Here is a 12,760-nt window from a genome sequence, read left to right as displayed (position 1 = left end):
CCTCACTTTTCTTCCCTGAGATGTTTTTACCCTCTGACATTTTCTCACAGACTGCTCCTCCTGGAATAGACCTTGCAGCCTCTTTCCACAAGTTAGAACTAAGAAATATGGAATAAAGAGGCGATTTAAGCTTTGGGAAAAATTCCATGTGAAGAATTGCCATTTCCACTGGGTCACACAACGGCTCTTTAGAAAGATCTCAAGTTTGACCAGAATTGATGGCCAAGGCTTCAACTGCAGAGTGTGCTTTCCACCCAAATTGCCAAACGAGGTTATAATTAGTCTCTGGAGATTTCTTTCAATATCTGAAATCACTTAATAGTAGCATTTGATTTTTATGGCAGCCTTTAGGCAGTTGGCTTGAGTCCTGCTTCTGCACAGCATAGTCATCAATGCAGGGCTGGGTCTTCTCTGCAGGATCAACAGTTTACTCATTGCCTTTGTAGTCATTAACTCAGGGCTGGTCTTGGAAGGGTTAATTGATGCTGCTGTTGTAGCCATCAGTACAGAGCTGGGTCTTCTCTGAAGATGTTTAATAACAGCTCCAAATGTGTCAGTAAGGGCTTCATAGCCACAGTTTCTGGGGGAAGTAGAGCATCCATTTTCGAATTCTTTCCATAATTTGCCCTTTTCTTGCTTGGAATTTGACTTAAAAGAAGGATGTTCTCAAATTGCATTGGGAAGAAAGTATTGCAAAATGGTGGTCCAGGAATGTCTTAATGGTAAATTCTTGGGCATGAACATTATGGGTTCCATTTGTTTCCTTTCAGTATTAATTAACAGGAATTAATGTGTCAGTGCTGTGGGTTGATACCACACCTGACACTCCGCAGAGTAAATGCCACATCCACGCTTGCTCTTCAGCTGCCAGCTTTCATTTGGATGGGAAAAATCCCCAAAACGTGCAGATGGAGAAAAACATGAAAGATGGAGAAATGGCAAGAGAAATGTCTGATTTCCTGGAACTGCATTTTTCATGGAAGACCTCTGATTTTTTCGCTGTGCACCGAGCACGGACATTGGCAGTAACAACTTGTACCAAGGGGTACTGATCACATGCAGCTCAAATCCATCACAGCCTTCCTGCAGGCTATTAATACTTTATTAACTCCATTTAAACTCTGCCTTAATGCTCCTGGTGTGACAAGTGGCTCTGCGTAGAAATTATGAAGAAAAGACGGTTTTTAATCGAATTATGGAGTAGTGCTGGGACACGTGTGCAACCCTCCCTGTGCCCTGTGCAGCCACATTTCTGCAAATATTCTGTGTACATTTGCATGCAATAGAATATTGGGTCTGGGGGGATATGCTCCCAAACTAGCCCTGGAAAAGAAGTGCTTCTCAGGAGGTTGTTTCCAGCTGAGCCAACCCAAAGCCTGGGGTTTTGCATGAGCAACCAAAAGAGGACTGAATTTGGTGGTGAATATTTGAATATGAATGTCTTAGAGTAACTCTGGTCAGGGGAAGACGCTGAGTTTTAGAAATCTATTCCCATCACAGGAAGAGAAGAGGTTTTCTGGCCTATTCCAACTCAAAGTTTGGATGGTGAAAGATTTTGCACTGCTGGAAGAGTTACGCCTCAGAGATGGGAACTTGCATTTGCTCTTATTGCTGCTCCCCTTATTTAATCTCAAGCACTCCCTTCCTGTCCAAACACAGAAAAATACTTCTAAAATTCATTTTCTGCTCCTCTTTTCACTTTGCTGTGATGTGGTTTTTTTGTCTCTCCTTGGTCCCTGAGTATGGAGAGTCAAGGCAGGACATTAATATTGATGCCGACCTCGGTTATTGGGAGCTGCATTTCCGAGTGTGCCCGCAGCATATAAATACTATTACTGGGTAATTAGTGAGCCTCAAGCTGAGGCTGGATTGAGCAGGGCTCCCTGCCCTACTTTTGGGATTGGGCTTGGGTTTTTTTTGTATTGGGCTGTTGGGGTTTTGCCCTAAGAAAAATCCAAAAATTTTGGAAATGGAAATCCCAATTCAGAAGCACCTGGATGCTCAATGAAAGAGAAAGAAGCAAAACAAAGAGGACAAAATGGAAGAAAAATTATCTTCCAAGGCTTTTCCTTTTTTGAAAACCTCCTTTTGAGTTTCCTATTTCTTTTTTAATTTTTTAGTTGTTTCTGTCCTTTCTTTCTGGATTTCTTGGTTTGCAATTTCTCTTCCCATGCCCCACTTGAATTTTACTCCTCTGGTGCTATACAAGTTTGGAAAAGTTTCAGTGTTGCCAAAGGGCAAATGCAGCCAGGATTCTGTGGTTGGATGCACCTGAAAAATGGATACCCCTTGCATTCCCCACTCTCCAGCCCTTTCTGGACACAGAAAACCCTTTTATTTTGTCTCCCCCATTCACTTCTCCCCAATAAGTACAGACATCCAGGCAGAGATGGGGAGACTTCCCCAGGGTCACCAGATCCTTCCCTTTACCCCATAGTGTGGCTTTGATTGAAACACCATGTGAATAATTTAGGGGTGTTTTGCATCTTTTATACCTCTGAACTTCCACTAAAAGGGGTTTTGAGTTGCTGCTGCTGGCGAAACAGCATCTGAAGGTGAACAACCCCTGAATTTTGCATGAGCTAAAAGGGCTGTGAATGGGGAGTTGGGCTTTGCCTCTGAAGTCAGGTAGGTTTAATGCATGAGTTTCATGAATTAGCAGGGGAGGAAAGCAGTGCTCCCTGCTTTGGGGGGTGAATCACTGCAGCTCTCTGGGCCTCGGGGATCACTGCAGGTTTTGGCATCGCTGCACTCAGGGTTGCAACCCTAACTTCTGGCCCCATGTTACTGTCCCCCTTTCTTTTTTACTTGCAGCTCAGTTGCCAGCTTTCCCTCTGCATGGAGATGTTTTGGGTCAAATCATCCCATTTTCAGACCTCCTCACTGGCTGAGGCTTTGTTTTTCTAGGAGGAGCTGCAGCCTCGTCAGTGGCTCCCCAGCAGGAGCATCCCTGCATCCCCCTGCTCCTGGAGGCTCAGAGCATCCAATGGCACTGAACTCAAAGAGGGGAGCTTTAGATATCAGAGATTGTTCCTGTGAGGGTGGGGAGGCATCTGTGGCTGCCCCATCCTTGGAAGTGTCCAAGGCCAGGCTGGACAGGGCTGGGAGCAGCCTGGGACAGTGGAAGGGTCTTTGCCAATCGCAGGGAAAAGGAAGAATCTTTAAGATGCCTTCCAACCCGAGCCAGTCTGGGATTCTCTGATTCTCTCACTTCTTTCAGAGCTGACTGGCTCCCAGGGCTGCATGAGCAGCAATATGTGGGCTTGACAGGGTGCCTGTGTCAAGCTGCTGGAAAAGATTTTAAATTCCCCAATAATTTCTTTTCCGCAAAACAAATGAATCTTCAGAAGGGCCTTTCCTCACAGTTGCTAAGCCATTTAATTTATCTGAGTCATTTACAATTTGTGATGGGCCTGTTAATAGCCTGATGTGGGGATCAGCATCACTTAGATGTGGCGGTTGTTTTCTATTTTTCTTTTTCTTCTTTTTTTTTTTTTTTTTTTGGCCTTTTGGGTTTTAATTTCTTGCTGGATTTGCCCCCAGAGGCACAAAGCTGTGTTTGGAAAACGTCAGCTCTGTCTCCCCAGCCCCTTTGTCATGCTGGTGCAGCTCGGGCTGAAAGCACAAACCACAGCCCACCCATGGGGACGTGCTGCCCTGCTACTACTTAACTGCTTCAAAGTACCTGTCTGTGATATGAAACATGCCATAAAATGAATATATTCCAGATGTGCCAGCGAGTTTCCCCTCAGCTCCGCGATCCACCTGAAGGCAGTGCACGCAGCGAGGTTCCTTGCTCCCTGCTGCCTCTCTCACTGCCAAAGGAGCGCAGGGCTGCCTCATTTGGGGTTGCATTTTGGGACCAGAGCAGGGTGATGGCCCCAGGTTCTGCTCCGTGCAGATTTCAGCCCCTGATGTCCCAGGGGGTGATTGCCCTCCGTGGGGTTTGCATCCTTAGGTTTGGGGGGGCTTTGTCCTGGAGGGGATTTCTCTCTCCATTCTTGGGTGGGGGGATCCCCATCCTCGGGGTCTGCAGGATCTCTGTCCTCAGGGTTCTGGGGGTCTGCATTGTCAGGGTTGGTGGATCCCCATACTCAGGGTTAGCAGCTCGGTCATTGGAGTTTGTGGGTCTCTGTCCTTGGGTTTTGGAGACCTCCATCTGCAGGGTTGGGAGATCCCTTTCCTTGTGACTGGGGGAATTCCCAGCCTTGGGATTAGGTGGATTTTTCCTTGCACTTTGTGGAGCTCCATCCTTGAGCATCTTCACTTACAGAGTTGGGAGCGCATCTCCATTTTTGGGATATGAGGATCTTCCTTGAGTCTGGAGGAAAATCTTCACCTTTGGGGCTGGCAGATACATCTGGGGGTGGCAGACCTCCATCCTTGAAGGTTCTCCATCTTCAGGTTTGGGTGCTCTCCCCCTGAGTCTGCCCGTGGAGGGAGGAGCTCTGTCCTCCGTCCTGGGTGAAGCCACGACCCACAACCTCCTCCCCACCACAACACCCACAGTGCTCAGGGACTGTCCTTGGGCAGCCAGCTGCTGTTTTGGGATGATGGGCACCTCTGTGAGCAGAGCAGGCTCCCAACCTTCCAGCCAGCTCAGCAAATATGACTCTAATTTATTTAAAAGCTTCAGAGGGATCACGTTGGGGTGTGTGTTTGCTGTTGAATTGGGAATTTCCAGGAGACACAGCCAATAATTCCCTTGGTCTGCTCTGTGCAGGTCCTGGTTGGCTGGGAGGACCGTGGAAAAGCTGGAATAACAACCATGTAGAAGGCAATGAAGAAGGTACAAAAGCTGAAATTGCTGTTCATGGTTAATACGTTGCATGGCACTAATTAATTTTTAAACAGCCTCGCTGGGAACCTCATTGCTAAAACATGATGTTTTCTTCTCTGGAACCATAACTGTTAACTCAAACAAAGCAGGAGAAAGTCAGGAAGGATGAGGAACCACAGGTCCATTAGGCTGGGTCTGAGTTGCCTGACCTGATGGCCTCTGGGCCTGGGGGGATGCTCTGTCACACCCCTCTGAAGGGACCTGGGAATGCAGAAGTGTTGTCTGAGCTGCAAGCATGCTGGGAGGAAAGGGAAAACTGTTTTTGATTCTACTCTCACCTGTCTGACTTTCCCTGAGTGTGGCTTTCCCTGAATATTTTTAACCATATTTTATTACTGGTCTCACAAGCCTCAAACTGGGGGATTGCTGTAATTGCACTCACTCACATGGAAGTTATTTAATTCAGTCTTTGTGAGTGTTGAGAAAAGACTTTCCTCAGCGTTTTCATTGCTGCTGACATCTAGATCAACGCCCAAATTTATTTATTTGACATTTCCCATTTCCAATTAATCTGTGAAGTGTTCCTCCTAAAATGGTCTGAGCTGGTAATGCTTTATCTCCCATTTAATGCTTAATTATTCTTTAATTATTTGGACACTTTTCTAATCACCACTTCATGTCCACCTATTAATTCCATCCTTTTAAATTTCATCATGTCCAAAAGAAGGGAAACTCAGCAAGCTTCTGCTAAGTTTATTTTGAAAAATGGATCAAGTCCTGTGGTCTTACTCATTTTACTCTGTTTACTTCTTTGTTTTAAAATTAGGAAATGTGATGGTGGCTTGGGGTGAATCTTTTTTGATGTCCTCTGGGTCTGATGGTACCAGAATCTGGCCTGAGCCAGGCTGAGTATAGAAAATGACAATTCCACATTGAAAGAGTGTTTTTTTTTGCTGTTGGAGGGAGCCTTTGCTGTGTGCCAGTAGCAGCCCTGGGGTCAGGGAGGGCTGGGACTGAGGGGAGCACACGGCCCCCCCAGACAGGGAGATTTCTGTTTCCATATGGAAAAGGGATGTGGCATCTGGTTTCACTCCCAGCAGCTGGCAGCTTGAAGCCTGTGTTTTGCATGGTGTGGAGTAAAGAGAAAATAAAGTGTCGAATTGTTTGGCATTATCAAGGATTTCTGCTCCCCAGGACTCCTGCATAAAGAGATGGAAATTTTAGCTGCTGGAGCCAAGAAACACACAGAAGTATATGAATTTATTACATTTTATCTCATTCCCTTGCAAACAGCGCTGGAAATGTCAAAAGATCATCTATTGTTTCATCGTTTAGAAAGAATTTTTGTTTTCTAGTTGTAATTTCCTTGATGCCTGGCTGTGGGGAAGGAAGAGAAATTGGAGCAGGAGCTGGCAGGGCTGCGGCAGGTTGAACGTGCAGGTTTGTCTGGCCACGGAGCTACATGCATTTAAATTTCTCACATCCCAGGTTTTTAATTTAACAAATGTAATTAAGGCTGGGGTAGGTACTCGGATTATTCATTTACTCCAGATGGAAAAAAAATTAAATTGAATGCAAATTCCGTAATCAGACGTGAAGTTGAGGATGTCGGACGTGATGGGGAAGTGTCAGCACATTAATCGGACTGCTTTCCCTAAACAGCCCCCAAATCTAAGAGCCAGGGATTATTTGAATAATTGAGGTGGCATTTGATAAGATATCTGATTGCTGATATCTCCTTAAGACGAAGCCCTAATTGTAATTCTCCACCGAGAAGGATTAATCTGCGCAGCAGAACGCGCTGGGAACGGTGCGGTGTCACCCGCCCTCCCCTGAGTTTTGGGTTTTTATCGAGGGCTGCCATGCCCAGGGAAGGTGCCAAAGTGATTTATCGCTTCTCCTGTTACTTTATCCACGTGCCAGGAGGTGCTCAGGTAGCACAGCTTGGCACTGGGGGTCTGGGGAGTCCCACCGAGCTGGGGCTGCATTTGGAGGTTGTTGGAGAAGGAGGCATCATTGCATCTTAATGTTCCTTCTTCGTGTCTTCAGGGCACAGTCAGACCTTTTTTCCTCTGGGAAAAGGAGACAAAATGGAGACAAAGACCAACTTCAGCAGAAGACCATGTTGGAGGTCCATGACCCCAGACATCTGATAGGACCCAATCTTGGAAAGCTTTTGGGGGTTGATGGACGTTGACTCCCAACTCAGTCTTGGCTGGGGTAGAGTCATGGTTTGGAAATGGTCCCCCCAGTTTAGTGGTGGAGTCATGGTTTGGAAATGGTCCCCCCAGTTTAGTGGTGGAGTCATGGTTTAGGAATGGTCCCCCCAGTTTAGTGGTGGAGTCATGGTTTAGCAATGGTCCCCCCAGATTAGTTCTTCTACTGAGACTTTGCAAACCCTGCTGCCACTCACTGGATCCCTTTCCTCCTCCCCTTCTGGAGAGTTAGAGGCAAGAAAGGCAAAAATCATCATCCAAAAGATGGGTTGAGATGAGAACAATTTACTGGAAACCCGAATGAGGAAACAAACAGTAACAGCAACAATGTTGATAACAAAAGGGAACCAAAAAAAGAGAGATTCACAGACAGAAATGCTCACCTTGAGCTGGAGCTGCTCCGGCTGGGAAGGGAGTCCCTTTCCTGCCCCTCCCCCCAAAAAAGGGTGTAGAATAACCGGGTCCTGGCCGTGCCCCCTCCAGCTACTGCAGAAATTAACCCTCTCCTGGCTGGAACCAGGACAGGTAGCAAGAGAAGTTTCCCCTCAATCTGGCAGCAGGCACTTGGTCATAATCACAGAAATCTTTTCTTGTGGAGTCTGTTGTGCTGCCAGCACCGTTGGCTCCTTTTAAAACCAGGCATGGAATGGGGGGGAGAGAGGGGTGGACTTTCCTCCTTGAATCCCACACCCTGAGTGAGATTAGAAATGATTTAAATTGCTGAAATGATAATTAAAAAAAAATAAATTGATACATCCATGTTGAAGATCCAGTCTTGTAAGCAAATAATCATCATGGTCTTTCCTTCTCCCTTCCTCTATCTAACAGCAAATGAAAAAAAACAAAAGGGAAAAAGATGAAAGAGGGCAAAGGGATAAACCTTGAAAGAGTTTGCTGTTGGGTTTTTTTGAGAGCTTGAATATTTTGAAACAAGCTGTAAATGGAAATTCTTCCCTGTGAGGGTGGTGAGGCCCTGGCACAGGTTTCCCCATCCTTGGAAATGTCCAAGGCCAGGCTGGATGGGGATTTAGACCAGCCTGGGATAGTGGAATGGAGTTGGAAGAAGATGAGTTTTAAGGTTCCTTCTAACCCAAACCATTCTGGGATTCCCTGATTCCATGTAATAGAAAATAAAAGGTGCTGGGGAGAAAACAATCCTTAGCTCTTCTGCAGTCAGATGTTTGCCCAGAAGTGATGAGGATATATTAGATTTTTCCTGTCTCTAAAGCAAAGTGAAATGCAGAGATTTTTCATCTTTTCTCTTTGTCCTGCCATCCCACCTCCTCCTGTGCCCATGTGCCAATGGGCACTCCTGATGGATTGGGTGCACTGAGTGATTTCAGCCAGGCTCTGGACAGTGCATTCACAACCACAAAGGCATGATATCCCCTCAAAAAAACCCCAAACCCCAGAAAAAACCCCTACCCCCCCAAAAAAACCCCAAAACAAACAAAAAAAAAATCCCAACTTAAATCACTTGAGATAAGTTGGGTGTTATCTTAGGTTGCAAATTGCTTGTTTGCTTCTCCAGCTGGAGCTGTTAATTCAGAACAATTAACACACCGTTTAAAACCCAGACAAAGCATATGGAGGCAGTCCTTGGGAAAAGAGCCTGTTTGGGATGGAGTGCCTCGATGGGAAATCAGGATCACTCCAGCTTGGCTCTCCCCTTAGATCCTGGCAGGTGCTGTGGGAAATGACACAAACACCAGAGTTCTGGGTCTCTGGACCCAAAAAGGAATCCAGTGCTGACATTCATTTTTGGCATGAATTTATCACTGAGACAGTGCCTTCACCTTCCTGCTCATCCTTCCAAGATTTCTTGATGAAGAAATAACAAATCCTACAGTGACTCCTAAAATAATGCCTGAATTTCTTTATTGGCCCTTTGCAGTGCCATGGAACACCTCCCTGGCTCCATCCTTCAGGCCTTTTGTGGCATCATTTTGGAACCTGCCATTTATTTTCTCAGGTTCCCTTTTGATTTTTGATGCAGGTGAAGAGCAAAAGCCTAAATCTGGAAAGAAACCCCCAAAATCCAGCAGTTCAACCTCCTTAAAATACTGATGTGAGCTCAACCTGCTTAAAATACCTCTGGGTCAAGGAGCAAGGAGGTGAGCTCATTGCTTTTTCACAGGGACATAAAGCACTGTTGGACTTTTATGGGAAGCTGGAGGAAATGCTGCAGCAGTTGTTGCATTTTTGCAGCCCAGTGGTGGCTTAAGGGGTGATCCATCCTTTCTTCCAGCTTTGCCTCTATGTATCCAGGTGTCTTTTCACTTTTCATCATGTGTGTTCATCCATGCATCTGTGCAGCCTTGCATCCATGAATCCAGGAGTCATTTTTGAATCCATCCGTCGGTTTTGGTTTTATACTTCTGACCAGAACTGCACAGAAATTTTATTAAGGACACACAAGATTTTTTTTTTTCCACATGAAAAAAAATCCCACAAATCCAAATGTTTTCCTCAGAAACTTGACAGGAATTGGCATGGCTGAATGTGCAGCAGCTTTCAGCATCCCCTGCAAATGACAGAAAATAAACTTTTTCATCTCAAAGCTGGCACAAGGATTTTGGGGTTGGGGACCCCTACAATGTGAGCCCCCCAAAACCTCCATCCCCCTGAGGTGTGAAAGCCAAGCAGGTCATCTTTAAGAGCTTTTTCTGCAAACCCTTTCCTGCTACTCCCCCATCCGAGGATGGATGTAGGCAGCATCGGCAAATCTGAATAACTAATCAGAGTCCTCATTAACCCCCCACTGAGATGCTCAAACATTCACTTTGCTGTTTGTGAAGCAGGGAGGGAAAAAAAAAAAAAGGAAAAGGGGAAAAAAACCTCACAAGGCACCGTGCATTAAAATTGATGTGTTATTAATCCCACTGTTCCAGACCTCATGGGCACCGAATTTTCCTCCGTCTCGCCCGAGGCCGAACAGTATGGTGCTGCTTCTGCAGGGCACTTTGCCTTTCCATTATTTATCAGCACAGTGGAGAGAGGCTGCTTTTGTTCCCTGGATCCAGATGTGTTCACATGCACGTGTCTGGGGTGGGGATGGCCAATATTTCTCTACATGCCCCGTTTGGGTAAATGTGAACCCTCTACATCAGGGCTCTGCCAGCAGATGTGTCTCTCCCAACTGTGTTTGGCCTCAAAGCAGCTTTGCTTTTGTAGAAATACAAAAATATTTGGGCATGTCTCAGATCTTTCTCTGAGAAAGAGTAGGGTTTCTGCATCACCAGTTTAACTTCTGAAATGAAAATATTATATTCTTCTTTGCTTCAGCATCCCCAACACCCGGCCCCAGCCCTTATCCAGAGGCTGGAGGGAAATTGCACTGTGTGGGGAAAAGCCCAACACACCAAAGGTTTTTATCTCAAAAGTCCTCCTGGCAGATGGCAGCAGGTGTAGCCAAGTATTTGGGGAGTCATGATCATCCCTTGGAGCTCCTTAAAGGGTTAACTGAAACTTGAGCTTTGATTTCTGCATTTCACTGATTTTCACACCTACAGGGTCTCTGGTTGTCCCCAGGGGTGTGGAGTCTGGGGCCAGCAGAGCTTGCTGCTGGGCATAGTGTGGGGTACAAAAATAATTCAACAGAACCCAGCATTACTGGGGATTTCAGCATTTGTGGTTTCCTTCTAAGTCAGAGGAGCTGGCATTAAATTTATTAAAACATGATGGTCCCAATTAAACAGCACTGACACGATGAGGCTGGAAGCAGCACGGTCTGCTCACACTGGAAGAAACAAAGTGACATGCTGGGAAAAGCCTTCTTGCTTTCAAATCCTACACTTTTTTGCAAAAATCCTGAATTTTCTTTTGCTAAATGTCAGCTTTATTAGCATTCCCTTACACTTCATTAGAACTTGTTAAGAGGGATGCCCTTGGCTTTTTGCAGCCGGGGTAGAGGCTGCTGTCCCAAGATCCTGAACTCCCAAATCTGCTGCTGGATGCTGTTCAGGCCAAAAATCAGGATTTAGGGCATTTGTGGGGATTGATGACTTGTCAGAAATGGTGTCTCATTCATGACCTGGGGCAGCTGCTGAGCACAAGCATGAGCAGCCCTGGGACGCCGTGGATCCTCGCATTGCCGGTGGTGGAGCATCTTGGAGGAGGCATCTCCTCCGCTCCCCCTCGCACCAGGAGGACTTCAAAGGCCTTTGCTCAACTTCAAAGGATGCCTTTTGAAGTTGCTAAAAGTGCTCAAAAAGACTTCTCTTCCTCTGCAGGGGTGTTCAGGGAGATGTCCCTGGTGGGGCTGGCTCTTCGTGTTCCTCGTGATGGGGACAAAACCGGCAGCATTCCTGCAGAAGGTGCACGGTGGTTTTGTCCCAAATGCATGCAGCACCCAAGGTCTCAGGCCAGCCACCTCCAAGGGTGTCTGTCAGAGCTCTTTTAACACTGACAGAGCCTTATTTCTGCTCCTTCTCCTCCAGCCTGTGTGTTTTGTTCACACAGCGAGCCCAGATGGCAAAAGTCTTTCCTGTAGGATAAAAAAAGTCTTTAAGGATGAAGGGCTGGTGCAAAACACGAGCTTTTCCATCGTGATGTCAGGACAAATCCAATGAAAATCAAGTCCAAATTGGTGATATGTATTTGGCATCAGCCCATTCATGCTCCTCCAAGGCATGAGCATTAATTCTTTGCCATAAATAACTTTAATATTTCACCTGCTGTTGCGGTGGAAGAGTTTGGGACTCAGGCCCCTCTGAGCAGATGAGGTCTCTGTATCTCTTGGCTGGACCTACACTGGCCTGAGAAGTCAAGAGGCACCTTGACCTTCTGTCTCTTCCACCCAATTTTCCACATTTGGAGCTTTCTGCTGTGCTTTGCCCTGAAATGTTCCAGTTGTTTCCACGTCTCTCCCTGGGCAATGACCTTTCCAGGAATGCAAGCTTCCCCTTGGAGCTCCTTTGGACCTGGGGGAGATGATGGACACCTGCCCTGGAGGCACCAAACTGCACCCCTTGTTCTTGCCAGGGGTTTGGGGTGCAGTTAGAACCAGGGGAAGCAGTTCCCATGGATCTCCTGTCTGGCCTCACCTCACAGACACGGCTCTCTGCAGGTGATGGGGAGCAGAGCTGCATCCCTGGGGTGGGTGGGGGGACCTGAGGAGCTCTTTGGGGGTTCTGTGCAGGTTGGGAGGTGTCTCAGGTATGTACTGGGCAGCTGAGGAGCTCTTTGGAAGTTCTTTGCATGTTGGGAGGCATCTCAGGTGTATTTTGAGCAGCTGAGGAGCTTTTTGGAGGTTCTGTGCAGTATCTTAGGTGTATTTTGGGTATCTGAGGAGCTCTTTGGAGGTTCTGTGCAGGTTGGGAGGCATCTCAGGTGTATTTTGGGCAGCTGAGGAGCTCTTTGGAGGTCCTGTGCATGTTGGGAGGCATCTCAGGTGTATTTTGGGCATCTGAGGAGCTCTCCAGAGGTTCTGTGCAGATATCTCAGGTATGTTTTGGGCATCTAAGGAGCTCTCTGGAGGTTCTGTACAGGTATCTCAGGTGTATTTTGGATATCTGAGGAGCTCTTTGGAGGTTCTGTGCAGGTATCTCAGGTGTATTTTGGGCAGCTGGGGAGCTCTCCAGAGGTTCTGTGCAGGTATCTCAGGTGAATTTTGGGTATTTGAGGAGCTCTTTGGAGGTTCTGTGCATGTTGGGAGGCATCTCAGGTGTATTTTGGGTATCTGAGGAGCTCTCTGGAGGTCCTGTGCAGGTATCTCAGGTGTATTTTGGGTATCTGAGGAGCTCTTTGGAGGTTCTGTACAGGT

General features: G+C 46.7%; 1 protein-coding gene across 1 annotated transcript in view; it reads left to right on the top strand.

Moving 5' to 3' along the window:
- Positions 1-12,760, top strand: part of PKNOX2 (PBX/knotted 1 homeobox 2) — a 100,252-nt gene that overhangs the window by 42,653 nt on the left and 44,839 nt on the right. Inside the window, exon 2 of the mRNA XM_084221394.1 lies at positions 4,724-4,789. The gene's annotated coding sequence lies outside the window, so the exon portion shown is untranslated. The remainder of the gene's footprint in view (positions 1-4,723; positions 4,790-12,760) is intronic.

This window comes from Fringilla coelebs (genome assembly GCF_963513975.1).
Source record: "Fringilla coelebs genome assembly, chromosome: 25".
NCBI lineage: Eukaryota > Metazoa > Chordata > Aves > Passeriformes > Fringillidae > Fringilla > Fringilla coelebs.
This window is presented reverse-complemented; position numbering and strand designations above follow the sequence as displayed.